This window comes from Pan troglodytes, chromosome 1, assembly GCF_028858775.2.
Source record: "Pan troglodytes isolate AG18354 chromosome 1, NHGRI_mPanTro3-v2.0_pri, whole genome shotgun sequence".
NCBI classification, from domain to species: Eukaryota; Metazoa; Chordata; class Mammalia; order Primates; family Hominidae; genus Pan; species Pan troglodytes.
Window position 1 is genome coordinate 176,004,891 of NC_072398.2, and position 27,791 is coordinate 176,032,681.

The window sequence follows — 27,791 nt, forward strand, 5'->3', positions numbered from 1 at the left end:
TAAATAAACCAATTTGAAAATCACACTAATCAATAGAATAGTTTCCTCCGTGAGGTATAGGGGCAAGAGGAGGAGGTGGTGGCTATAAGTGGTAGGTGAGATGCCTGAGGTTTGTCCGTGTCCACATCCTCGGAACTGGGGATACCCTTTCTTTTTGACGTTTGAGATTCAGGAAGTAAATGCCTCTGACTCATTATCTGAAGCCGTAAATGAATCATTGGGTTAAAAAAAAATCCAAGTGCATACCTGTTTGCTTTTCCTTTGCTTACAGTTGTACAGCTCTGGGACCATGCTCTGGTCATTGCGTTTTTGCATAAGACTAATCTGCTTGTGTCAAGGCCACACTCTCTTGTCATCATAGCTTGCCTGCCTGACGCAGGCGTGGGTGATGGGCACGTGCATCACCAGCCTCATTCTGTGCACGTGCCCCTGCCCTCAGTACTCTTCATCACTTCTGCTTTTTCTGTTAATGAAGAGTGTTTCTAGGCCACCTAAGCTCACTTTCTTCCCTGGTTTTGCATTTTCCTAAAAGATATTTGCACTTATAATGTGAGGAAGATGCCAGCAAATGATGCCCAACACATTTGGACAATGCAATAAAGGGAGAAAGAGCTGAAACCAGACTGCGGTGCACACTACATAACGCTCACAAGAGCTCACCCACAACATACATGTTGTCACTGGCACACAAGTCGACCAATCAGGCAGGTATTCAATCAGGGCAGTGAATCATAGGTAATAACTTTGCAAGTCATCATCATGAGTATTCAGATAAAGAGGGTTCAAATATCAAGGAATACCTGAATTTGACTGGTTATTTGTAATCCCCACAACTGCTGTTATTCCTGCTTCACAGATGGGGAAACTGAGACTCAGAGGGCTGAATTAACCCGAATGGAAACAAGATCTGTCATCCACTGTGTCCCCGTTCTTTCCGCCTCACAGCATGGCCCTGCACACATTGGGCTCTGCTTCTTCTCCACCCTATCGCCATTGGGCTAGATGGGGATTTTCTGTCACTCCCAATCTCTCCTTTGGCTTTTTCTGCCCTTACTAATCCCATGTCCCCCACCAGCCCCCTTTCTCTTCCTACCAAGCACAGATCATTAACACCTCCTTAGTCACATGCTACTTTGCCCTTAAAAAAGAAAAGGTATACCGGCCAGGCGTGGTGGCTCATGCCTGTAATCCCAGCACTTTGGGAGGCCAAGGCGGGTGGATCACCTGAGGTCAGGAGTTCAAGACCAGCCTGGCCAACATGGAGAAATCCTATCTCTACTAAAAGTACAAAAATTAGCCGGGCGTGGTGGCGGGCGCCTATAATCCCAGCTACTCAGGAGGCTGAGGCAAAAGAATCGCTTGAACCGGGGGCGGGGAGGGGCGGGAGGGCGGGGGTTGCAGTGAGCCAAAATCACACTGCTTCACTCCAGCCTAGCAAAGAGTGAAACTCTGTCTCAACAAAAAAAAAAAAAAAAAGAAAAAAGAAAAAAAGGAAAAGGTATAAAGAAGGAATACATAGCCAAGTGAATCCTGGCTTCCTCTTCTCCAATGCCTGCAAATGAAGTCACTGCTCCCTCAACCACCAAAATAAATATACAGCCATACAGCCTGCCCCCCAACCCTCACAGGGCTCTGGGTAGAGTTCTGTGACCCCCTCCTTTGGTGACTAGGTGTCCACTGACTGTGCTGGACTGGGCAGCGCATGCGATGGCCCTTGCTACATTGCCCTAGACAACCTCATTCACTGCCGTGACTTCAGTTACTACTTCTCAGCTGATAAATTTTCATATCCAGCCTAGAGCCTCCTCCTAAACCTCAAACCCATTATCCTGGATTTCCAGCCTCATATGGCATAACCTGATCACCCTCCTGTGGTTCCAGCACCCACCCTTGCTCCTTCCCATCTTTCAGGCTCCATATCTAATCAATAACCATGTCTGCTGATTTTGCTCTGGAAATATGTTTTCTATCCATTCATTGGCTGTCCATACCAAGACAGCTATCTCTGTTCCAGGCCTCTCATCTCCCCCCAAGACCACTGCAATAACTTCCCTCTGGTCCCTGGCCTCCTCACTCCAGTTCATTCCCCTCATGGCAGCTACCTGATCACGCCACCTCCTTTGCTTAGGATTCTTTAATTTGCCAGAAACCAAATCTGATTAAAGTTAGGCAAGAATCGATTTAATATTGGGACATAGGACTACCTCACGTCACCATGAAAAGGGCAGGGATGAAAGCCAGGTTACCTTAACTCAATACCATCAGAATTCTCACCTGAAGTTTTGTGTTTTTACTTTTCCTGGAATATTGGTTTCACTCTCTCCTAATTCATACCAGTTTCTGCTATGGGATGGGCAACGTTAGCCACTTATCACCCCCAAGCTGCATATTCCTTATCTTCATCTAGCTGTCACCTCCAATACCAGCTACGACCTTTTGTTCTAGGTTTTAAAAATTCTGGGGACAATCACTTGAATGAGCTGCCCACCCCTGGACCAATAAACTATGTCCAGGCAGCGGAGTCATGTAGCAAAGAAATGACAATGGGGGCCCATCCCTGCATATCAGGGCCTTTCTAGAGATGCGGGAAACTGACCAAGGCAGCCGGCCATCCAGATTGATGATGTCTATCGCAAAGGACTCCTCACTCATTTTAGTGCCGTCATCTTATTTTCTTAGTGGCGATTACATTGCCCCTTTGAGAATTTGATAAAAGGCATAGACTTTATTCCTAGAAAAATGAGCATTCCACAGATTTTGCATAAATTACAAGAGACGTGTAGACTGTCTAAAGCCCAATCTATGGTCCTCAAGTGAAGAGCTCCTGCCTTGGAATCAACGTGTTTGCCTGGCTTCCAAAGCCCAGCATGCTCTGAGCCCATCACTCTGCATCGGCCCCTTGTCCTTAGCACCTATTCTCTAGCCATGCCTGACTCCACATGTGGACAGAGTTGCTCCACATTTTTGCTTGTGTTTCTCCGCTGCACCGCACACATGGAATTCATCCTGCAAAACTCAGTTCATGAATCAGCTCCTCCAGGAAACGTCCCTGATTCCAGTCTACCCAAGCTGAGTTTCTAGATTCAAATTGCCTCTGATACCCCCAAACGCCATTACAAATCATTCCTAGTAAGGCTTGAAAGTGTTCTGGAAACTGTCCAGGTAGTCATAGAAGCATAAAGCACACACATTGATGAAAAGCAATTCTTGGCTATCTCCCAATAGACATTATTATGGTCCAGGCAAAGTGGGCCAAATCCAGGCTGTTTTTGTATAGCCTGTGAACTAAAAATAGTTTTTATATTTTTGAATCATCGACAAAAAAAATCAAAATAATAATATTTTATGACATATAAAAATTATGTGAAATTCGGCTGGGCACGGTGGCTCACACCTGTAATCCCAGCACTTTGGGAGGCCGAGGTGGGCGGATCACGAGGTCAGGAGTTCGAGACCAACCTGGCCAACATAGTGATACTTCGTCTCTAATAAAAATACAAAAATTAGCCGGGTGTGGTGGCATGCGCCTGTAGTCCCAGCCACTCGGGAGGCTGAGGCAGAAGAATCACTTGAACCCAGGAGATGGAGGCTGCAGCGAGCCGAGATTGCCCAGAGCACATCAGCCCAGGCGACAGTGTGAGTCTTCATCTCAAAAAAAAAAAAAAAATGTGAAATTCAAAAGCCAGTGTCCAAAAATAGCTTTATTGAACACAGCCACACTCATTTAAGATTTCCGTATTGTCTATGGCTTCCTTAACACTACGAGAGCAAATTTGAGTCATTACAACAGAGACCATACGGCCCACAAAGCCTAAAATATTTACTATCTGAACTTCTACAGAAAAGTTTTCTGATCTTTATTGTAGACACTCCAAAGAACTGCCATATTTTATTGAAAGTAAGATGGCATCAATTGCATGACACCATTAGTTCGTGTGCCACCAAGAAAGAAAGGATGCTGCCAATTAGGCCTTAACAATGAACCTCAGTATCAGAAATATTCAAATTTAGGGGGAAGATGCCTCTTTGGAATTGATTAAATTGTTCTTGAATCCCTATCATGTGCCAGAAAATATGATAGTTATTTTATAATCATTTTCCTAATTAACTATTCCTGGTTATTTGTTATCCCAATTAAACTTTTTCCAAGAGGAAAGAACCATTGTGCCTATATCATAGAAGAGGAAACAGGCTCCGAGGGGTTAAGTGACATGCCCAAGGCCACAGAGATGAGTCAGAGGTCTGACTCCACAGCCTCTTTCCCACTTAACCAGGCTGCAGTGCCTTTCCAGATTCTCAATCTCTTCCCCTGAACCCCACACTCCAGCTGTGATCAAGTGGGAACCTCAGGTTCTCCTGCCCCCGAGCCTGTACAAAAGGTCTTCCCTCCACTGCCATGTCCCTTGCCCACTCATCCTTCCCACTGCTGCCAAGCCATCCCTTTCCTGAGGAGGTGTTCCCAAATCAGATGAGCACCCCTTTTTTGAGCACCCCCCAAAAGTGTCAGTTTACCTTCCTATTTCTCCATGACTAGCCTGGGTTCCTCAGAGACGGGAATGTTCTCCCTGCACCATCACCAGTACCTGGTGCGGCCCTTCATGCAGAGTGGGAACCCAGCGCTCACTGGCTGTGTGGATCAGCCAGAAATGGGTGGAAGCTCACAGCAAGCAGAGAGGGTAAACATTTTTAAATTACACATTGTCCACTTGATCCCTGGTTCTTACAGCCAACCTCAATCCTCTGTCTCCCACACTTTGCAGACCAGAAGATGGGCACCGAACACAGCAGTGCTTGAGGCCATCACTTGGAAAACTCGTTTCTCCCTGAGTCGCCTCATTTGGGTGTCATCTCCCCAACACTGTTCTCCTGGTCCCAGGGACCAACTCTGTTCTCTACTTTTTCTGTCTCTCATCCCCTTGCCCAGCAGCACCTTCTCTCTGGTCAGGCATGGCCGTCATGACCTCAGGGCTGGTCACCATGCCGCTGACTGTTCGAACGTTTCCTCTAATTCTCAGCCGTGCTCTCAGAGATCCCCCATTCTCCACTGACCCCCGATTGGGCTCTGAAGATGGAGGGTCACAGGTATCTCCTGCTCACACCACCAGCCCCTCTTCTTAGACTCCTAGAAAGCTCCCCTCTGCCCCAGAGAAAGGCAGCGTTGTCTGTTCTTATGGAAATTTCAGCTTCAAGAGGGGATATGGAAGACTTAAAAGTCTATTTGTGAATTATCTAATCTTGTAGATTGACCACTTCATCAGCAGTCCAGTCGCATCCTTGCTAAGAGGAAGAAGAATCTATCAGTCAGGAATACTTTCAGCTACAACAGATAACTCAACTAGCAGTTGTTTAAATCAATATGAATGTATTTTTCTCAAGAAGTCTAGAGGGAGGCATTCATTCCAGTTAGCTCGGCAGCTCAACGTTGCCAACAAGAGCTTATGATCTTCCATACTTCTGTTCTTGCCAGCCTTTTCTTTGGCCTTTCATCCTCACGCTGACACGATGGCTGCTACAGCTCCAGACATTCGAGGCAGAACGAAAGGGAAAGAACTGGCATCAATCTACAGCTGTCCCTTTTATTGAAAAGCAAAAGCCTTCACAGAAGCCTCTACCCACAGCCCCACAGCAGACTTCTCCTTACTCTCATTGGTCAGAACTGAGTCACCTGACTACACCTAGCTGCAAGAGGAAGAGGGTTGTCATAACTGACCAAGAATAATGATTCATTAGCTGGGCCAGAGAACACAGATGCCCGAAACAGCCATGGAAGGAAACAAGTATGAAAATAGGATAGCCAACTGTAGTGGGTACAGTGAATAGGCTTGCTCATCCCCATTTCCAACTCCTTCCCAGCATGCAAAGGCTGGAAAGCAAAAAACCATGTTTTCCAGACTTGCTTGCAGCTAGCATCACAAATGCAATTTTGGTTTCTCCAATCAGTTGCACATGAATAGGATTTTGAGTCTAGTGAAGAAACCGGAAGGATGAGGACATTTTGTGGGCATGGGTCCAGCACTGCTTCCTCGTTGTCAAGGGCAGTCTTGCTGATTAGGATAGAAGCAGCAGTTCCCTGGGTGGGCCAGCTCTGTGCTGGTGTTGACAGCTGTTTCTAGAAGCTCAGCCTAGTGTCTGTGTCTTCAGCCCTCTGAGGCTGTGCACCATCTAAACCCCTTAATGAATCCCTTTTTTCTTTTTTTTGAGACCGAGTTTCGCTCTTCTTCCCCAGGCTGGAGTACAGTGGCAGGATCTTGGCTCACTGCAACCTCCACCTCCCAGGTTCAAGCAATTCTCATGCCTCAGCCTCCCGAGTAGCTGGGATTACAAGCTGCCCGCCACCACACCTGGCTAATTTTTGTAATTTTAGTAATTTTAGTAGAGATGGGGTTTCACCATGTTGACCAGGTTTGTCTCAAACTCCTGACCTCAGGTGATCGACCCACCCTGGCCTCCCAAAGTGCAGGGATTACAGGCTTGAGCCACTGCACCCAGCCAAATCCCTTTTTTCTTAAACACACCACTGAAGTGGACATTATTAGTTCCACTTCACAGATGGGTAAACAGAGGCTCCACTAGAAAAGCTAAATATCTTGTTTCAGGTAACCCTACTAATAGTGGCACAACTAAAATTTAAACCAGGTCTGTCCAATGCAAAAACCTATGTTCTCCCCTCCTGTACCCACCCAGCTGTCTTGACAGTCAAGGTATGGAAAAGGTTTTCCACTCCTGCAAAGGAGTTAAAAGTTTAGTTAACAATAGAAGACACAGTAGATAACAGTGGTAAAAGGTAAGATTTCAGAGCTGCTATGATAGTGTTATGGCAGGGGTCCCAAGAGTGTCTTGATCCTGCCCTATTCTTGTCATAGGTTTCCTGCCCAAGGCAGCTATAGACCAGGAACAATGGCTGAATGGGAATTGGTAGCCTACTTTATTAGCATTTGGGTCAGTGCCTAATAACTGCCAAAATGATAAAAGTCTGAGGTAGATCATAAAACTTAGACTTGAGGGCAAAGCGAGACTTTCTACCTGTCCCCAGGTTTGCAGGGGTCCAGTAAGGTCAGGTGAGTTCTGGCCTTTAAGGAACGGTAATTTTGCTTAGTGCTATAACTGGGTTCAGTAAATGTCTCAGGCTCAGATGAAGCCCATCAATGGCTTATGGGGTTGAAGATGTGAGCAGAGGCAGGTCTGATCACAAAGGAAGTCAGAGAACACATCTATCTTACACAAACACTTTCAGAGAACTGAAAAAGAAGGAACACTTTCCAATTCATTTTATGGGACCAAATCAACATTAATACCAAAACCTGACAAGGACATTACATGAGAGGAAAAATATAGGATAATTTCTTTCATGAACATAGATACAAATCCTAAACAAAATATTAGAAAATTAGATATAGTATGCCATTGCACTCCAGCCTGGGTGACAAGAGCAAGACTTTGTCTCAAAACAAAAAAAAAAAAAAAGAAAATTAGATGTAGTAATACATACATAAAAAGAATATTACATTACAACCAAGTTGGTTTTATTTCCAAAGTGCAAGCTTGATCAAGCAACATGGGGTGGGTGTGGTGGCTCAGGCCTATAATCTCAGTACTTTGGGAGGCCAACGTAGGCAAATTGCTTGAGCCAGGAGTTCGAGACCAGCCTGGGCAACATGGAGAGACCCAGTTTCTACAAAAGATACAAAAATTAGCTGGGTGTGGTGGCATGTGTCTGTAGTCCCAGCTACTTGGGAGGCTGAAGCGAGAGCATCACCTGAGCCCAGGAGACTGAGGCTGCAGTGAGCCATGATTATGCCACTACACTCCAGCCTGGGCAACAGAGTGAGACCCTGTCTCAAAAAAAAAAAAAATTAAGCAACAGAAATCAGGGTTTGTCAACCTCAGCACTATTGTTACCGATGGAGGCTGTCCAGGTTCTTGGCATCTTGAACAAAGAATTGGACAAAACACACAAACAAAGAGAAGAAAGAATGAAGAAATTTTATTGAAAATGAAAGTACACTCCACAGTGTGGGACCGGGGCCCTGTTACAGAATTTTTGGGAGTTTAAATACCCTCTAGAGGATTCCATTGGTTAGCTGGTGTACGCCCTATGTAAATGAAGAGGGTGAAGTAAAGTTACACAGTCATTTACTCTGCATCTGCCCTATGGAGAGGATATTTCCTGTCATAGCTGAAGCGTGAATCTGCCTTATATTCCCTGCCTCCAGACCCTATTTTCCTGCCTCATTTCCTCTGTAAGAGATGTGATCCCCATAAATCTTCATGGAAGGCAGAGGGACCAATCGTCTTTTTTCTGTAACTGCTTCATGCTGGCTTGCGGCATAGTCCCTACCTGTTAAGGATGACGGAACTCTCTCCCTGCTCTGTCTAGTGGAGGCAGGGTAGCTTCTTGATGGTCAGGGGTGGTGTCTTCACCTGGAACTGGCTGGAACCTTTGTTGCATGATCATCTAAAGCTTGGTGGTCTCTAGGAGAGAAGAAATGAATTTGGCTAAAAGATTTAATGGGAACTTCAGGGGGTGGATACCTCTGTTGTCAAGAATGTTTGCTATAGAGATTTGCAAGAGAAAAAACAAAACCTGGTCTGTTCTAGAATCTGTGTTTCCTTAAAATATTAGCACAAGTGACTCCATTTTTGTTTGGTTTGGTCTGTTGGGGCTTAGTGCATGAGCTTAGTCCAAAACAATAGCTTCCCAGAATTTTGTTTAAAATATTCCCCCTTTTTGGTCAGGTTCTCACTTAGGTAAGAGTGTGACCAAAACTTAGGGCCTTAGCACCACTCTCAGTTACTATCATTTTTGGTTTCCAGTCTCAGCCCGTCATTCATGGGTTATGGTGTCTTCATGGTTGCACATTTCTTTCAGCTTTTGTCATTCCAGTTGAAGAGAGACCATATGACATTCTAGAGATGGCTGCATGCAAGCATTTAAAACCTTTGAGAGAATACAGCACACCAGGGAGACTATTATTATTACTATTGGGAGGATAATACCAAGAATTCAGAGTATGCTTCTTACCCAAGGTTCCCATAAACCAAACCTCCTAAAACCAAATAGATCAAAGGTTGACTTAAAGAAGCAGTTTCGTTGTTAATCCACTACAGCTGAATTTCTGTAATACCAGATGTTTTCTCCATAGGCCATGAGTGCCAGCAGCTGCACAGATACATCTCTGTTCAGCCAATTCTATTGTAACTTTCACAAGAGAATTTAGTTTGTGTCCTTTACAGTAGAATTTGCTATAGAGCCTATCATGAGGGATACATTTTTAATCATTGCTTCTTTTACTTTAAACCATGGGAAAAGGACCTGACAAATGATGCCCTTCTAGAAGAATGAAGGCCTCCTGGCAATGTTCTCTTTAACCCATGATGTGGGTTAAGAGGAATGAACCAGTGTTTTGTTTCTGACTGATTATGAGGCAACATATGTACCACTAAAGTTTCTCACCTACTTTGGGCCTTCATCTTTTATCTATCAAAGTATAAGTTTATTCTTGTATAAGCCTGGCTGCAAACTCCTTCACAAATAAAAGTACACCCCATAAGGTCACACAACAGACCTCTTTTCTACTTCTATTGTTCAGAGAGGCATAAGCAAGGGAAATACTCATAGATGAGAGTTTCATGATAGTAGAAGTCTTAATCTGTGAACTTGGGAAAAGCTATTTACATCAAGGATGCCATCCTCCTCTGGGGAGAAATCTCAAGGGTTCCAATGGGTACACAGTTCCAAGAATATGGAGATACCCTTCTCAGTTGTGAGATTATGAACCCAAAGTTCAAGGTCCCGAAGTTCTGTTGTAGTGTGGATGGCAACAACAGTTCTTTCTCTGATCTTCCCAAAAGATTCAAACCATAAAAAGCTTTCTTTACCCAGTGAAAACACACTGTAGCATAATGATCTGCTGTTATAACATCAGCCCTCTTGCATGGGAAAGCTTTTATCAACCAGAAAATATGCATTGATAATAACAATTGAATGAAATTCCTTTATAAGATGTTTAAATGGCCCATCAGGTTACCAAGTGTACCAATGCTTTAACTGTTTTCCCAGGAATATGGGACTAAACATTGGTTATAAACTATTTTTGTAATTTGTAAGTTACCACACCAATGTATTTAATTTGGATTATTTTATCTTTTCCATGATGAGTCATGGAACGCAAAACTTTTAATAATAAAATCTTTAAGGACTCAGGGAGGACAAGGTGATCATCCTGGTTCTCCAGAAGGCCATGCTTAATTAACATTAGACTAATATCCTCTTGAGTGCCAGTTGTTTTTCTAAATCACAGCACTGATAACTGATGGATTATCATAGGTAATTCGACTTAGACCGTGAAGTTTATTCAAATTGTATATCTAAACAATTTCAGTATCAGCTGGTTTAACATGAAAATCTGACAAAGTATTTTCTTGGTATTTAATTACTTTTTTTTTCTACTTGGGTTAGTAGCTTTATAAAAGGAAATTTGGTTATTTCTGTGGCTTACTATAACTTAACGTAATAACCATAATTATAATTGATTGATAGAATACACTTAGATGTTAGAATTTTAGAAATCTCATACAATTTTGGAACATATATTAGTATTATTTACAAAAATGTAACCTAAAGAAGATTGGACATCATTCTGGCAACCCCATGTACTTAAACATGTTAAATAACCCTGTTTACCTCTTTTCTGGATGTTTTCAGGGGCCTCTGATCCATCTAAAAAGCCAGGCATTAGAAAGACAATTTTGAAACTAAATTATTTATTTGGCCAAAATGATGACTCAGAAATTTTAAAGAAGGAAAAACCTTTTATAACCTTTGACAAAAAAACCCCACACATTTTACTGTCCTTACACACCTTGCATGTAAAACTGTTTCTAGCAGTCTTAATTGCATGTTATAATGCTGGCTCTTAGCAATTTTAATTTTAATGTAAAATCTAGTAAGTTATGTTAATTATGTGCTAGGTGCTAATAAGGTCTGATTATTTCCAGCATAGCTAGGGGTGTGGCCAACTCCACATGTCCCCAGGCCTTACCTAGTAGTAAAGGAGGTGAGTTAAACAATTTTCAAAAGCCAAAGAAGCAGCTTATGACCTTAAAGCATTTAGCAAACCTAATATTTGAACATAATTTGGACCACATATTTACATTTGAAGACATTTGTATTCTACTAATAATCATTAAAATCATCTTTATTTCCCAAGAATTACTCAAGTCACATGAATTAAATAAAAGGCATTGCACTTTTTACTTTTCTGACAAAATATTTGATGTAAGCTCTTATTATTATTAAACCAATTAATTTAAAACCTTGTAGAGGAAATAAACAGTGGCTTTTACCTTTCATTTAACCAGTTTGCACAGAGAGAAAGAGACCAGAGACTGACTGGTAAGAAATTCTTACCCTTTTGCTGGCATGCCAGGTTTCTGGGCTCTCTCTCCCTGAGTAGCCCTGGAGACCCTGCTTGACTGGATGCAAAAAAACATATTGCCATGAATTAAGAATATTCACAAATAGTTTATAAATTTTGGAAAAATTAGGCAAAGAGAGAGAAATATGTCTTAAATTCTATTTACGAGAGTATACTCAACACACTTAAAGTATCAAGAACCCTAAAATCTAAAAAGTTAGTTTAAGGTTAAAAGGCTAGTGTGCTCCATTAATTCCTGCGTACCTGACAAAGGTCGCTTAGGAATTCCAGATAGATGAAACAAAGGATGACTTGCTAGAAATGCATAGGAAACAAAAACAACTATTCACAGAACGAAATAAGAGCCTTCCACTAAAAACTAAAAAAATCATGGTTTGTTTTGTTTTGTTTGTTTTCTTGAGATGGAGTCTTGCTTTGTCACCCTGGCTGGAGTGCAGTGGCACGATCTTGGCTCACTGCAACCTCTGCCTCCTGGCTTCAAGCTGTTCTCTGCCTCAGCCTCCCAAGTAGCTGGGATTACAGGCTCCTGCCACCATGCCCAGCTAATTTTTGTATTTTTAGTAGAGACAGGGTTTCATCATCTTGGCCAGGCTGGTTTTGAACTCCTGACCTCGTGATCCATCCACCTTGGCCTCCCAAAGTGCTGGGATTACAGGCATGAGCCACCACGCCAGGCTAAAAAACATCATGGTTTTATATATGCATACATAAACAAAATCCAGTGGAGAATAAACAGCAAATAAATGAAAACTAGAAGCAAAAATTAATAAACAGGAAAACAACCCTAAATCTTTTCTACTTAATTTACTGTGGAAGCTACAGTGTTATACAGAGCTCCCCCACCAAAAAAAAAAAAAAAAAAAACCCACATCATACATCCTGTGCAATTAAGAAATTCACTTTAGGCATGTGACCAATAAGTACTCCAGTGCCGGCACTATCTACACAAACAGTAAACATAGTGTGAAGCAATGCAAGTGTGTATGTGAAATTTGGCTCCACACTAAATCTGGCTTCATGCTTAACTACATTAAAAAAAAAAAGAATTGCCAAACTGCTGATGCATTTTCTACAATACTTCTTATTTTATTTTAATCAAGACTAAGAGCTTTAACTACAAAAATGTTAATTAGCCAAATGTCTCCAATTCTTTATCAGGTTTTAAAGAATATTTTATTATCTAAACTTTTTCCACATTTTTCTCCCCTACTACTTAATGGTTCCTTACTACATTGTTTCATAAATAACCTTTTCAAATCTGTAATTTGAACTAACTTTTGGATAACTTCTGAATTAGACAAAATTATTCTTTTTCTCACTAATAACCCTTTTGGGCACATTTTGTACACAGAATTACGTGTTAACTAGGATTCTTATGCTAAAATTTTAGTGAAACCCTAAAAAGCAAGAAATCCTGAACTATTAGATATGGGCATTTATAGATAAGAATAATTCCACAATTTTAGAAACATATTTCCCCATATCACAACCCTTTCGTAATTGGAAATGACCCAGATATTAAATGAGCATGAAAAATAACTTTAAGATTTTAATTTATGCAAAAAGTTTACCTAAAACATTTATCCCATTCAGTACTCAATTCTTTCACTTTTAACAAGGGAGGCATGAGACATTAATTAACATATGTAAAATGAACATTGGTTCTGTCTGGAAAGGCAGGACAACTCAAAGAGGGAGAGGGGACTTGGGGCTTCCAGGTCACAGGTAGGTGTGAGATAAATGGTTGCATTCTTTTGAGTTTCTGATTAGCCTTTCCAAAGGAGGCAGTTAGATATGCATTTATCTTAGTGAGACTTTGAATAGAATGGGAGGCAGGCTCAAGCAGCTCCCACCCTAAATCTTCCCTTCAGCCTAGTAATTTTGGGGGTCCCAAGATATTTTCGTTTTATAAATTACTCACATTTGTCAAAAGAAAGCACACAAACCAAGATTATTTTGTTTTGGCTGGGTTTATAGTTTTATAACCTTCCATGCCAAACACGGACATCTCAAAATATCTAGCAAAGACAAACATAAAATTCAGACAAAAAGTATGCTGACAGTTCTGAATGCATTTTTACTTTTATTCCAATAATTTTAAAGCTAGCTTGCTTAGTAAAGTTGTACTTAAGTCATGTGAACTTGAAAATTGCTTAGGCTTATTTACTTAATTTATAAGCACTCTTTTACTTATAAGCCAATTTGGTAGACACAACATGGAACAATAAGTGTACATACAAATAAACACATATAGACATGTATACACACACAAATGAAGATCCAATAGCTTGGAACCTTAGCCATGAGATAGCAATACAAAAGACATGTATATACCCACACACAAACAAAGATCCAATAGCTTGGAAACTTAGCCATGAGATAGCAATGTTGGGAATGAAGTTTTTGGTGTTGCAAAAGCCCAGCTAGCTCAGTCGGTAGAGCATGAGACTCTTAATCTCAGGGTCATGGGTTTGAGCCCCACGTTTGGTGCCAAATTGTTGTGAATTAAGATTTCGGTGTCACAAAAAAAAAAGAATTAATGCAGGAACAAATGATCTCTCAGCAAGGCGAGCTTTACTTTCTGCAGAAAGGGTGCTACTCAGTAGCTGTCCAGCCACAAGAGTATACTGAACAAAGGAGACAGAGTTATTTATAATCTGATGCATTTACCCTACTGCTGTGTCCAGTTTCCATTGGCTGGAATAGGACCTCACATTTTACACTTTACCCGATTGTGGCTATTAGCTTAAAACTTTCTTAATTAGGTAAGGGGAACAGAACAAAGAAAGAAAAGGAAGTTGTCTAGGGATAGTTAAGGAAGAACCTCCAAATAAGGAATGGCATGCACTATGGGCTGGGGCTTGCCTAGTTCTGTCCAGGTATGCCAGAGCAAGCTAGGACAGCTGATTTGGAATATATATAAATACATATATATATCAAATATATATATGTGTATATATATCAAATATATATATGTGTATATATATCAAATATATATGTATATATATCAAATATATATGTGTATATATATACACACACACATATGTACACACTAATAGTGGTTAACAGTCTTATAAGAAGAAATTATGACTTTTTATAATCTTTGAAGAAGAACTTTCCCATTTCTCACGGCAATACAAAGACATGTATATACACACACAAACAAAGATCCAATAGCTTGGAACCTTAGCCATGAGACAGTAATACAAGCTCATCGGTTTTACTTTGTTTGCACCAATAGATAATCCAATGAAGGCTGTGAACCAAAATTTCAGGTAAGGCAGTCTCCACGGCAATTTGATTTTTAAAGGCCGAATTTCCCCAGACTCCAAAGAGTGCTGGGGCTCCAAACAGCACCAAAGGAGAGTGTCACACATTAACCAGGCTCCCTGCTTAGAACAGCAGCACAAAAGCCTGGATACATGCAATACCATTCCACTTTCCCATTCAACGGTAAACTCCAGATTCCAAACAATGTTGGGTCCAAACAGCATTGCAACTGTGAGAGAAAATTATAAGGAGGGCTTATTACTAGACCTCAGAACCTCTGCCAAGAGCATCCCCTTCAGGGAGGTTGAGGTCTGTAGGATCCCCTGGAGCATCTGTCCTCCTGTGGGGTCCAATCTTAGAGTATTACAAGTCTCTGACCTTAGGTGGGCACGGGTGCCACTTTGCATGCTTTCCCTCCAGAGCCTACTATGAGCTTTCTCTCGGTACCTGGGTGTAATCTCCGACTTTTAGCATCCTTATAATTTGTTAAGGCCACGCTTTCCCATGCTTCCCATTCCATGAACTTTAATGATAGGAACTGGAGGCTGGGTAGGCTTCTTTTGCCCTTAGCCAGTTGAATAGGGGAAGGAAAGAATTTAGCATAAAAAAATGGTTTAAGTCACCTGAAACGTATGAGTTTGCTCTGTACTGGATCACACGTAGGGACCAGGGACCACAAGCAGAAAATATTTTTTTAAAAAAGAGTCCTTTCCCCTTCCAGTTAGGGCAATTATTCCCATTCACTCCTTGGCCTTCAGGCAATACCACGGAATGACCCCAGCCAATTGCCCTCAATTTCCAAGGAGCTACTAGGAAATAGTGGCTGAAAGACTGAAAAAGAAAGGGGGAAGAAAAAAAAACAACCCTGGTCCCTTAAGCGAACCGGGTGGTGGCAGTTAGGCACCTCCATATGGGAACCCCTTAGTTTCACCAACCATGGCCAGAAACCTGCAGTTGCTTCTGTGTTTAGGCATTGTCCACCAAGGGTCTTGAGTTGGAAAGGAAAAGAGAGAGACAGAGACAGATTCCCCTGTATGGAGCAGAAAGAAAAGGGAAAAGGAGAAAAACAAATCCCAAACTTTGGGCCTAACTTCTCCTGGAATTTCTCCTGGCAGGCTCACCAAAATATGTTACCGGTGAAGGGTGTCCAGGTTCTTGGCATCTTGAACAAAGAATTGGACAAAACACACAAACAAAGCAAGGAAAGAATGAAGAAATTTACTGAAAATGAAAGTTTACTCCACAGTGTGGCAGTGGGCGTGAGCATAGGGGCTCAGGGGCCCCATTACAGAACTTTGGGCAGTTTAAATACCCTCGAGAGGATCTCACTGGTTACTTGGTTTATGCCCTATGTAAATGAAGAGGAGGAAGTAAAGTTACAAAGTTATTTACTTGGCATACACCCTATGGAGAGGATATTTCCTGTCATAGCTGAAGTGTGAATCAGACTTATGTTCCCTGGCTCCAGACCTATTTTCCTGCCTCACTATTGGATCATTCTTTGTTGTGGAGGGCATTTTCTGTGCATTGTAGAAGGTTTAACAACACCCCTGGCTTCTATGCACTAAATACCAATCACACACACACACACACACACCCAGCTGAGTTAATAAAAAATGTCTCCAGAAATTGCCAAATGTCCCCTAGAGAGAAAAATTAACATCAGTTGAGCACCACTGATGAAAGCACTGATGATTATCTCATTAACAGAAAAAGTAGAAAAATCTATAAGATTATTTTACCAGATGGAGGAAAAGCATTTGATAAAATTCAACGCTGATTTATGATTTTTTTAAGAATTAGCAGTCTAGAATAAGAGGAAATATTTAATCTGATAAAAGGTACCTACTTTTAAGCAAACATTTTAAATGTCTGTAAGCAAATATTTTAATTAATAGTGAAATATCAAAAGTTTTCCCACTGAGATGAGGAAAGAGACAAGGATGTCCACTGGCATTGATTGTATTACATTTTATTGGAGATGGTCGCTAGTGCAATAAGGTAAGGAAAATAAATAAAACCAGGAAGAAATAGGACTGTGATTATTTGCACATGATTGTCTACCTAGCAAATCCAAAAGCATCTGTAGATGAAGTTAGCAAGTTTACCATATACAACTTCAATAAACAAAAGTCAACTTTTTGAAATAAGCCCCTAATAAACAATCAGAATATAAAAGCAATGGGGACTATAATTACCTATGTCCTTTCCACCTCACTGGGCTGCTATGAAGGTCACATTGGATCATTCCAGGTTAAAATGCCCTGAACATCAGTGTTTCTGAGGACAGAAGGGAGGGATCCCCACATCTTAGAGTCCTGGGGAAGGAACCTGAGGCTGGGACTTGAAGGATAGAAAGCAAGGAGGAACAGAAACCTCCAAACTCCAGCTCTGCTTGCCTCTCCAGCCTCCTCCCTGCAGCCCCCACCTCACACTCCATGACTCTGCCTGTTGTTTCCTTACCTATCCTGTCTTCGCCGGCCGGGCACTTTCCTGATGTGTCTTTGCACATGTTGTTCCTCCTGCCCAGAATGCCTTTCCCTCCTCCTTATCCAGAGAACTCTTATTCACTCTTCAAGACCTGACTAAGATGTCCCCTTTTTGTTGAACACTTACCCACCTTTCCCAGGCAGAGTTAGGTGTCCTTCAAGTTTCCCCATGATGAGCCCCTCAGTTTAGCAAGCATGCATTTCATGTCTCCTGGGCAGGAGTGAGATTCAGATGAAGCAGACAGTCTCTCTCCTCATAGGCCACCCTCCAAACCTCTATGCTCTCCCTCTTCCTTTGTTGGCTCACCAAATGCAGAGGACCTGAGGCGGGGGCACTCTGAGCCCTTGGAGGGTGGCAAAGGTGGCAAGGCCGTTAGATGGAAGGATCCTGAGTCCTTGAGTGACTGTGTGGAACAGGATTCTCCCCACACACCATACCTGATTTTTATTAAACTGTGATGTGAGTGAGTAATCTCCAGTGTGGTAAGTGTTGAGAGCGGAGGTTATTTGTTAGAGCAGGCAGTGTATTTACTCTAATACTCCTGATGACTGTCCTGACTCCAAGACCAGACAGATTAGAGTGAGGAGTGAACTGAGAGACAGCTGAGGGCCTAGCAGGCTTGGGCCAGGAGACAAGGAGGTCAGAAGAGAATGCCCCACCAATGGTGCTGAGGTCTTAGAAGCTTCCCCACAGCAGAGGTGACCTTGCAAGAATTACTTCCCCACAATGAGACTCTGTATCCTCATAAGCCAAATGCGGGTGAGCGTGCCTACCTTGTATGAATATTAAGAGCTTCACGAATTACATATGTAAAGTGCTTCAGAGATCATGCTGCCTTATTAATGTTTGTGTCCCTCACTCTCTATTGCATCTCTACTTAGAGGGCAAAGTAAGACAACTGGAAGAGACACAGAACAGCCTACACTTACATACCAGTTATTATATAATGGGCACTGTTCTAAGCACTTTACAAAATAAACTCATTTAATTCTCAGAGCAACCCATTTTACAGATGGGGAAACTGAGGCACAGTAAAGTTAAGTCACTTAACCAAGTTGACATAGCTTTAACAAGAAGTAGAGCTGGGAATTGAACCCAGTGTGGCTTCAGAGCACATGCTCACGGCCACAATGCTATACTTCCCAGTGGGGAGATCCCTGTTGGAAAGAGACAGAGAGAGCTGCTGATACCAGGCATCTGAGAACTACTAGAGCCAAACCTGACTTCCAGCCATTCTCTGGCTTGGCAGAATCGAGGAAAAGCCAGGCTCACTTGGTGTCTCTCTCCAAAGAAGAAAAACCAGACTAAACCTTGTGCACAGAGGTAAAACCCTTCCTGGGAATTTTATTCAAGGAGAGGTACATCACGTGGTTCCTGTCCAGGAGGCCCTGAGTCATCAAGTGGACAGTGACTCCTGTTATGGTTTTGCAAAGGCCTAGACCTGCAGGAAACCATGTGACATTTGGAAGCACTTGGACACTGTTTTCTAGTAAATTCCCATGTTGGAGTTCAAACTGTGGCCTCCATTCACCAGGACCAGCCAACCTAATGCCAAGGTGTTAACAGATCCTGGCCAGGTATCCTGTTCTGTCTTGGAGAGCTGAAGTCAGGACACTCAGGATGCGGCCCTAGACAGCCCACACATTGACTGTGAGACCTAAGGGACGTCACTCACAATTCTATGCCCAGGGAGGACCCATCCTCAAGGGAGACTCCTACAGGCTGCGGGCACCTGAGACAGCCACAGCATCACCTTTATCTCTCCCTTCCCTCCAGCATGCATGGGGGCAGGTGGGGAGTGTGAGCTCTGTAAATGTGGCTGGAGGAATCCAACCAAGGTGGCAGTGCAGGGCTGGGTTCTGGAGGCTCTGATAAAAACATTTTATTAATAAAATACAGTAGTGTTCCTGGACCCCACAACTTATCCAAAGTTAGCCTTTGGGTCAGGGGTTTCCTCAGTATTGTCCTTTTGTGGTCTCCAGAAAGATGTTGCAGGAAAGGGGTCCCAATCCAGGCCCCAAGAAAGGGTTCTTGGATCTCATGCAAGAATGAATTTGGACGAGTCCATACAGTAAAGTGAAAGCAAATTTATTAAGAAAGTAAAGGAATAAAGAATGGCTACTCCACTGACAGAGCAGCCCACCAAGGGCTGCTGGTTACCCATTTTTATAGTTATTTCTTGATGAAATGCTAAACAAAGGGTGGATTATTCATGCCTTCCCTTTTTAGACCATATAGGGTAACTTCCTGACGTTACCGTGGCATTTGTAAACTGTCACGGCGCTGGTGGGAGTGTAGCGGTGAGGACGACCAGAGGTCACTCTCATGGCCATCTTGGTTTTAGTGGGTTTTGGCCGGCTTCTTTACTGCAACCTGTTGTATCAGCAAGGTCTTTATTACCTGTATCTTGTGCCGACCTCTTATCTCATCCTGTGACTTAGAATGCCTAACCATCTGGGAATGCAGGCCAGTAGGTTTTAGCCTAATTTTACCCAGCTCCTATTCAAGATGGAGTTGCTCTGGTTCAAATGCTTCTGACAGTACTGCTTCTGTTTGCTCTTACTTCTCCCACGAACTCTATGATTTTTTTTCTCACATGTGTCTTAACTCAGGACAAGAGAGGAATGATTATTATCCCCATTTCCCACTTGAAGAAAACTTGGTTCTGAGAGGTTAAATTGAAACCACCTTTGCAAAATTTTAACTGAGGAAATTATGACAGTGAAAGAAATCAGACCTAACCGACTCCATCTTGCTTCTAACCTTTAAGCTGTCCTTGTTCATTCCTGGGCGTAGGCCGAACTAACTTTGGGAAGGAATTCAGCTCATGGCTTGACTCTGAAACAAAATTGATAATAGCCCTTTCCCGAAAAGACCTCCTTCTCACCTGGGGACCAGTCTGCCCGTGCAGGACTAACAAATTAGCTATAAGATTAGAAATTACCGTTTAGGGAGTCATGCAGTCTCTGACTCCAACAGTCTGAACCTCCCCAAATTGCTCCTGGGGATAACATCACTATTGTAAAAGCTAAGACTAGTGCTTGAAATATTTTGCAGACCCTGCACTCGATGGATCAGCTGACACCACCCAGACTGGTAATCTGGCTCAACCAGTTCTGCCATCCCACCCAGGAACAGAAAACAGTAAGAAAAACTCACTTCGACCCCCTAGGATTCCATCTCCAATTTCACCAACCAGCACTCCCCACTTCCGAAGCCCCTACCTGCCAAATTATCTTTAAAAACTCTGATGCCGAAATGCTCAGGGAGACTGATTTGAGTAATAATAAAACTCCGGTCTCCCGCACAGCCGGCTCTGCATGAATTACTCTTTCTCCGCTGCAATTCCCCTGTCTTAATAAATCGGCTGTGTCTATGCAGCGGGCAAGGTGAATCCACTGGACGGTTGCAAAATGACTTGCCCGAGGTCTCACCGCTTGGTCAGAGTCCGGCACTATCAGGCGGCTGGCGGATGCCATGGGGTTGTTGAAGGAGGGCCTTTATTTATTCTTGGAATCCTACCCTGTTTCCCAGGCTGCGGGAGGGATAGTTGCAGCATGGTAGAATTGAAAACAGCACAGCCCTTGGGTCAGTTTCGTAACTTGTGAAGGCTAAGTCAGGGTTCTGTTTGTTCAGCAACACAGCAAGAATCCCAGCTTTGTCACAGAAGGATGGGAAAAAATACAAAAAGCCTATGAGCGCCACCTAGTGATGAGTTCCGCCATCACATGTCTAATTGAGGAGTTGCGGCAATGGAGGACATTGTGCTTCCCAGGCCCCGTGAGCCACAGGGGAAAAAATCCACGGCTGCGTCCTCAGGGCCAGGGGCTCAGCCCGCCAGGCTGTTCTCAGTCGCCCGCCTGCAGCTCAGAAGGCTCACAAACGATCGTTCATGGCCCGGGGCCGAGGCACCTGGCACTGTCAGGCACTCTCAGGCACGATGTGGTCAAGCTGCCTACTTGGTGGTTCCTGCCATGCCCTTCCTTCTCCCTCCTTCTTTCAGGGTCCAGAACTTCAGCTTTCACTCATTCCGCAGCCACTATGCCAGGCTCTGTGCTGAGCACTGGCCGTCTGGCCATCTGCCAAGGCTGATCCCAGGGGCAGCCATGTCCTGTGCTCCTGCGAGGGCCGCATCCCCCTCCCTGCTCCAGCTCCCTCCTCCCAGTTCCACGCGCCTAGCTATGACATTCACTTCCACCCCCGGGGATCCTCCTCGTCCTACACCCGGCCCCACCATTACCACGCCTAAATAACTTGTGCATCCCTCCCTTTCTCTCCCTCTTGCTCATTGTCCTAGTTCAAGCCACTAATATGTCTGCCCTGGACAGCTTCAAAGCCCCCCCCCACTCACAGGCCTGCACCAGCTCTCCACACCGTGATCAGAGTCAACCTTTTGGAAGGGAAATACGAGCAATGGAAATTTCCTTGTTGAAACACTCCAGGGCAAGTTTCCAACTCCAGGACATGACTAAAAGGGAGGAAAATAGGGAAAATGTACAAGATGGATATATAAAGGGAATATAAGAACTAATATATATGACCGGGCGTGGTGGCTCATGCCTGTAACTCCAGCACTTTGGGAGGCCCAAGCAGGCAGATCGCGAGGTCAGGAGTTCGAGACCAGCCTGGACAACATAGGGAAACCCCGTCTTTACTAAAAATACAAAAAATTAGCTGGGCGTGGTGGCGGGCACCTGTAACCCCAGCTACTCTGGAGGCTGAGGCAGGAGAATTGCTTGAACCTGGAAGGCAGAGGTTGCAGTGAGCCGAGATCATGCCATTGCACTCCAGCCCAGGTGACAGTGCGAGACTGCATCTCAAAAAAGAAAAAATGTAAAGAAGTTTTTTTTAATTTTTAAATCATAGTCTTACTATATTGCCCAGGCTGGTCTTGAACTCATGGCCTCAAAAATCCTCCCACCTCAACCTCCCAAAGTGCTAGGATTTCAGGTGTAAGCCACCACACCCAGTCATAAGGAAGCTATTTTTTTTAAGTGCCCCGTGTTTGGCACCCAGAAGATCTTTAATTCATAGCCACTAGAACTTTGCTCCTCAAGGTGTGTCTGGAGACCACAGTCTCGACCCCACCTCAGACCTCCTAAAGCAGGATCTGCTCCTGGGCCAGCATGTGCAGGGGAGCAGAGGGTGAGCTCCAAAAGAGCAGGCCCTGCCCTGTCACCTCAGTATCTGATATGGTTTGGCTGTGATCCCACCCATATCTCACCTTGAATTATAATAATCTTTACGTGTCAAGAGTGGGGACAGGTGGAGCTAACTGAATCATGGATGTGGTTTCCCCCATACTGTTCTCATGGTAGTGAATAAGTCTCATGAGATCCGGTGGTTTTATAAATGGGAGTTCCCCTGCACACGCTCTCTTGCCTGTCGCCATGTAAGTCATGCCTTTGCTTCTCCTTTGCCTTCCACCATGATTGTGAGGCCTTCCCAGCTATGTGGAACTGTGAGTCCATTAAATCTCTTTCCTTTATAAATTACCCAGTCTCAGGTATGTCTTTATTAGCAGTGTGAAAACAGACTAATACAGGCCGGGCACGGTGGCTCACGCCTGTAATCCCAGCACTTTGGGAGGCCGAGGCGGGTGGGTCATGAGGTCAGGAGATTGAGACCGTGCTGGCTAACACAGTGAAACCCCGTCTCTAATAAAAATACAAAAAAATTAGCTGGGCATGGCAGCGTGTGCCTATAGTCCCAGCTGCTGGGGAGGCTGAGGCAGTAGAATGGCATGAACCCGGGAGGCGGAGCTTGCAGTCAGCCAAGATCACGCCACTGCGCTCCAGCCTGGGTGACAGAGCAAGACTCTGTCTCAAAAAAAAAAAAAAAAAAAAAAAAAAGACGAATACAGTATCCCACCCCAGCCCTCACCTGGCTCGCAGGGAATGCATGAGAAAGAACAGAGGAAAGAAGGTACATATGGCAGGGCCTGTCCCAACCATGCCTCTTCTAGGCTGGTCCCTGTGCACCCCAGCGATGTAGAACCACCCTGTCTGGCAGACTCAGTGGGTTTGTTGTGCAGACATTATAACCTTGACGTCATTGTGTGCAGGGCAGACAATCTCCACGTAACCTGGAGCAGCTGCAAACACACTAAGAAGCCACCAGTTTGTTATGAAAGCTTTCTCATTAAGAAGGCAAGAATAAAAAGCACTGTCATTTCTCCTTTCCAGAAACCAAGGAAGTGCCTCACCCCTTCTCCCCATCACTCCCTGCCAAGTACTCCTTTTCACCCTCTTGGGTCCTTTCTCTGCATTACTTATGTCTGGTAGTAAGGGGAGGAGGGCTCTCTTCACAGTTAAAAGTATACAAATCTTGGCCGGACGTGGTGGCTCACGCCTGTAATCCCAGCACTTTGGGAGGCCGAGGCAGGTGGATCACAAGGTCAGGAGATTGAGATCATCCTGGCTAACTTGGTGAAACCCCGTCTCTACTAAAAAAAATACAAAAAATTAGCCAGGTGTGGTGGCGGGCACCTGCAGTCCCAGCTACTCAGGACGCTGAGGCAGGAGAATGGCGTGAACCCGAGAGGCGGAGCTTGCAGTGAGCCGAGATCACGCCACTGCACTCCAGCCTGGGCGACAGAGCAAGAGTCCGAAAAAAAAGACTCTCAAAAAAAAAAAAAAGATACAAAGTCTTTAATGACAGTTGTCTAAGACTAGGAGATGGGAGGGTATGGCAGTTGAATGGGGTGTGTGTGGTCTCCACCACATAGTTTGCTGTGTAACCCTGCAAGCCACTTGCCCTCTCTGGGCCTTGTTTAACTCTGTGGCAAAATGAAAGCAGGCAAGGATGGGCAGGCTCTTCTTCCTCTCAAAGGTCCTGATTTCGAGGAGCCAGGCCCTGGATCTGTTCTGCGGCTAGAAACAGGCATTGTGGTCAGACATGCATTTAAATGTGATTCCACCCCTCACCAGCTGGGCAATCCTACCAGTGATACACCTTCACCTCTCTGCATCTCAATTTCCTCTTCTCAGCCGGGCGCGGTGGCTCACGCCCATAATCCCAGCACTTTGGGAGGCTGAGGTGGATAGATTACTTGAGGTCAGGAGTTTGAGACCAGCCTGGCTAACATGGTGAAACTCTACTTCTACTAAAAATACAGAAAAATTAGCCGGGCATGGCAGCAGGCACCTGTAATCCCAGCTACTCAGGAGACTGAGGCAGAGAGAATTGCTTGAACCCAGGAGACGAAGGTTGCAGTGAGCTGAGATGGCACCACTGTACTCCAGCCTGGGCAATAGAGAAAGATTTTGTCTCAGGAAAAAAAAAAAATAATAAATTTCCTCTTCTAAATCGGGTTTGAACAGCGCCTACATCTTAGGGTGGTTGGGAGGTCTGTATGTGCCCTTTTGCTGCAGTGCCTCCATCATAGGAGCCTGGAGTTTGTTTCTCTTCTCCTTAGTTTCCTAAAATGAACACTAAAGTTAGCTTTGAAAATCAATCCCAAAGGCCAGGCGCGGTAGCTCACGCCTATAATCCCAGCACTTTAGGAGGCCGAGGCGGATGGTCGGAAGTTCGAGACCAGCCTGACCAACATGGAGAGACCCGGTTTCTACTAAAAATACAAAATTAGCCAGGTGTGGTGGCACACGCCTGTAATCCCAGCTACTCGGGAGGCTGAGGCGGAAGAATCGCTTGAACCCGGGAGGCGGAGGTTGCGGTGAGCCAAGATCACACCATTGCACTCTAGCCTGGGCAACAAGGGCGAAACTCCATCTCAAAAGAAAAAGAAAAGAAAAGAAATCCCCAAAAGCTCTTAGGGTTGGGGGAGGGGTGCAAAGCCCAGCATCAGACTCATGGAAGACCGGAGTCCCAAGGTGCATTAACAATCTCCAAACCTCCCCATCATGGCCCAGTGAACGTCAGGCCAGTCTGTTGGGCTGATTTGAACGTCATCCCTTAGAGGTGAGCTGCATTAGCCACAGTCTCCCTGAGTCACCACCCAGCTGGCTGCCAGCATCGTCAGAATGGGTGAGGGTGGGGAAGAATGAAGGGGCGGAAGGGGTGGGAAACTACCCATATTTAGAGATCTACCATGGGCTGGGTGCTTCTCAACAATTCCATGAAGTAGATTCAATTTCCTCATTTAATAGAAGAAGGACCCAAGTCTCAGAGAGGGGCAGAGTCTTGCCCAAGGTCTCCCAGCTAGTTCAAGGTGGAGTTGGGGGGTCAGATCCAAGTCCAGTCCAAAGGCTCAGCTTCTCTTCCCTGGCAGTAAGCACACTTGTTGTCCTGCATTCACTCACCCCAGCGTTCAAGCCTGGGGCAGCTCTGATGAGCAGGCAGGAAGGGCTTTGCTCTGCTCTTCCCTGGACCCACTGGGGCAGGCATGGGCTACCAGAGGGAAGGATGGGGGTCATCAATCACATGTTCATGCACACCACATGTGCGCACACACACAGCATGTTCACCATTTGATCTTGTCCAAGTAACCTCTGTGTTACAGAAAACCCCCAGGAGCGTTCTAGTTTCTAATATTTTTGCTTCCAGGTGCCTACTACTTAGCCCAGGACTGATGACGCAGTAACCTCAGCTTCTTGCTGGTCTCCCGGCTCAGTGCTGGAGGTCTGTCTCCCTCTCTTCTCACAAAGCCCTCATCAGAGTTCTTCAGGGACCTCACACCCTCCACAGGAAACAGGCCAAGCACCTTAACCAGAGAGCTTCTGTGACCTGGCCCCTGCCACCTCTCTAGCCCCTCTCCCACCTCCCTTTTCTCCCCCTCAGACTGCAGCCACCCTCAGCCACCACCTGTGGCTTCTCTCCCTCTTTCCTGCTTGCACAGAAGCCTCTGCTGCCTATGCCAGCCCTGCCCCACCCCACCCCTCTGTGGGATCTCCCTGGGCTTCCACCAATGCCCTGCCACACCCAAGGCTCCTCCTGCCCTGTGGTGCAACCCTTGCACCTTGCCCAGTGATCACTCAGAGCACTTCCCACACTGTGGAGGGGCAGGGCTGGTCTTACTCACTGGGTCCCCGATGCCCAGCCAAGACCTAAGGGTCTCTGGATGTTTGTTCAAAGATGAACGAGCAAACAAATGAATGAATGAATGTATGAATGAATAGGGAAGTAGGAATGGAATAATTCCATTATTCCAACTGTAGGGGTAGATAAGTGGGGGCGCAAGGCAGCTAAATGTCTGTCTCTTGGAATCCTGGCTAAAGCCAAAGATGGCAGAACCCAGGCTTCCTAGTTTCTGTCCCAGGTGGTCAGCCCAGTGTCTTCATCCGGTCCTCTCAAGAAGGCAGCGGAGCTGGGCGCTCTTTGACTTGCTGCTTTGTGCTGCCACCTTGTGGCCTCACAGGGAGAGCTTTCGTTTTTAACCCCAAGAGCTCAATGACTTAAAAGACTTGGTGAAATCCGTCTGAATTGATTTAATCCTAGTAAACTTATCTTCCTATTCCACTAATAAAAGATATACTCAAGTAACAAACAGTGAGAGGTCACCAGTGTCTTCACACTGAGCTATAATTCCAACCAAAGCTACAATCCCTGTTGCTTGCAATAGCCCATGACTCTATCCGTGGCCATGACTTACGTCTTTTGGAACTTGAGAAATACTCAGGAACCCCACTCCACCCCTCCTCGTTCATGGAGGGAGCAGTCCAGGTGCCTACTTTGTGCCAGACTCTACTTGGACTGGAATCCATGGTGAGCAAAACAGAGCCGTCCTTAGCCTCCAGGAGCTTAGAGTCTGGAGCCAGAGATGGGGCTTTTTTTTTTTTTTTTTTTTTTTTTTTTTTTTTTTTTGTGAGACAGTGTCTCTGTTGCCCAGGTGGAAGTACAGTGGTGCAATCATGGCTCACTGCAGCCTAAGCTTCCCGGGCTCGTTCTCCCATCTCAGCCTGATAGCTGAGACTATCAGCTATCCCTGATAGCTGGGACTACAGACAGACACCACCACACACCTAACTAATTATTTGCATTTGTTGTTTTTTTTTTTGTACAGATAAGGTTTCACCATGTTGCCCAGGCAGGTCTCAAACTCCTGGGCTCAAGTGATCCACCCACCTCAACCTCCCAAAGTATTGGGATTACAGGTGTGAGCCACTGTGCCTGGCCAAGACGGGTCTTATTCAAATAATCATATAAATATATAATTTCAAACAGATAAATTCAATGAAGAAACTGTAAATGGGGCCTGAATTAGTCCATTTTACACTGTTGATAAAGACATACCGAAGACTGAGTAATTTATAAAGAAAAAGGTTTAATGGACTCACAGTTGCACATGGCTGAGAAAGCATCGCAATCATGGGAGAAGGTGAAAGGCATGTCTTACATGGCAGCAGGCAAGAAAGAGAGAGAAGGCAGACAAACCCAAGGAGGAAGAGCCCCTTATAAAACCATCAGATCTTGAGAGAACTCACTCAGTATCATGAGAACAGCATGAGGGCATCTGACCCCATGATCCAATTATCTGCCACTGGGTCCCTCCCACAACATGTGGAAATTATGGGAGCCACAATTCAAGATGAGATTTGGGTGGGGATAGAGCCAAACCATATTATTCCACTCCTGGCTCCTCCCAGATATCATGTCCTCACATTTCAAAACCAATCATGCCTTCCCAACAGTCCC

At 44.5% G+C, this 27,791-nt stretch overlaps 1 non-coding gene across 1 annotated transcript; it reads left to right on the forward strand.

The window, feature by feature from the left end:
• Positions 1–13,855: 13,855 nt before the first annotated feature.
• TRNAK-CUU (transfer RNA lysine (anticodon CUU)) lies at positions 13,856–13,928 on the forward strand. The gene has a single exon. It is a non-coding gene; the product is annotated as a tRNA-Lys (tRNA).
• Positions 13,929–27,791: the final 13,863 nt, after the last annotated feature.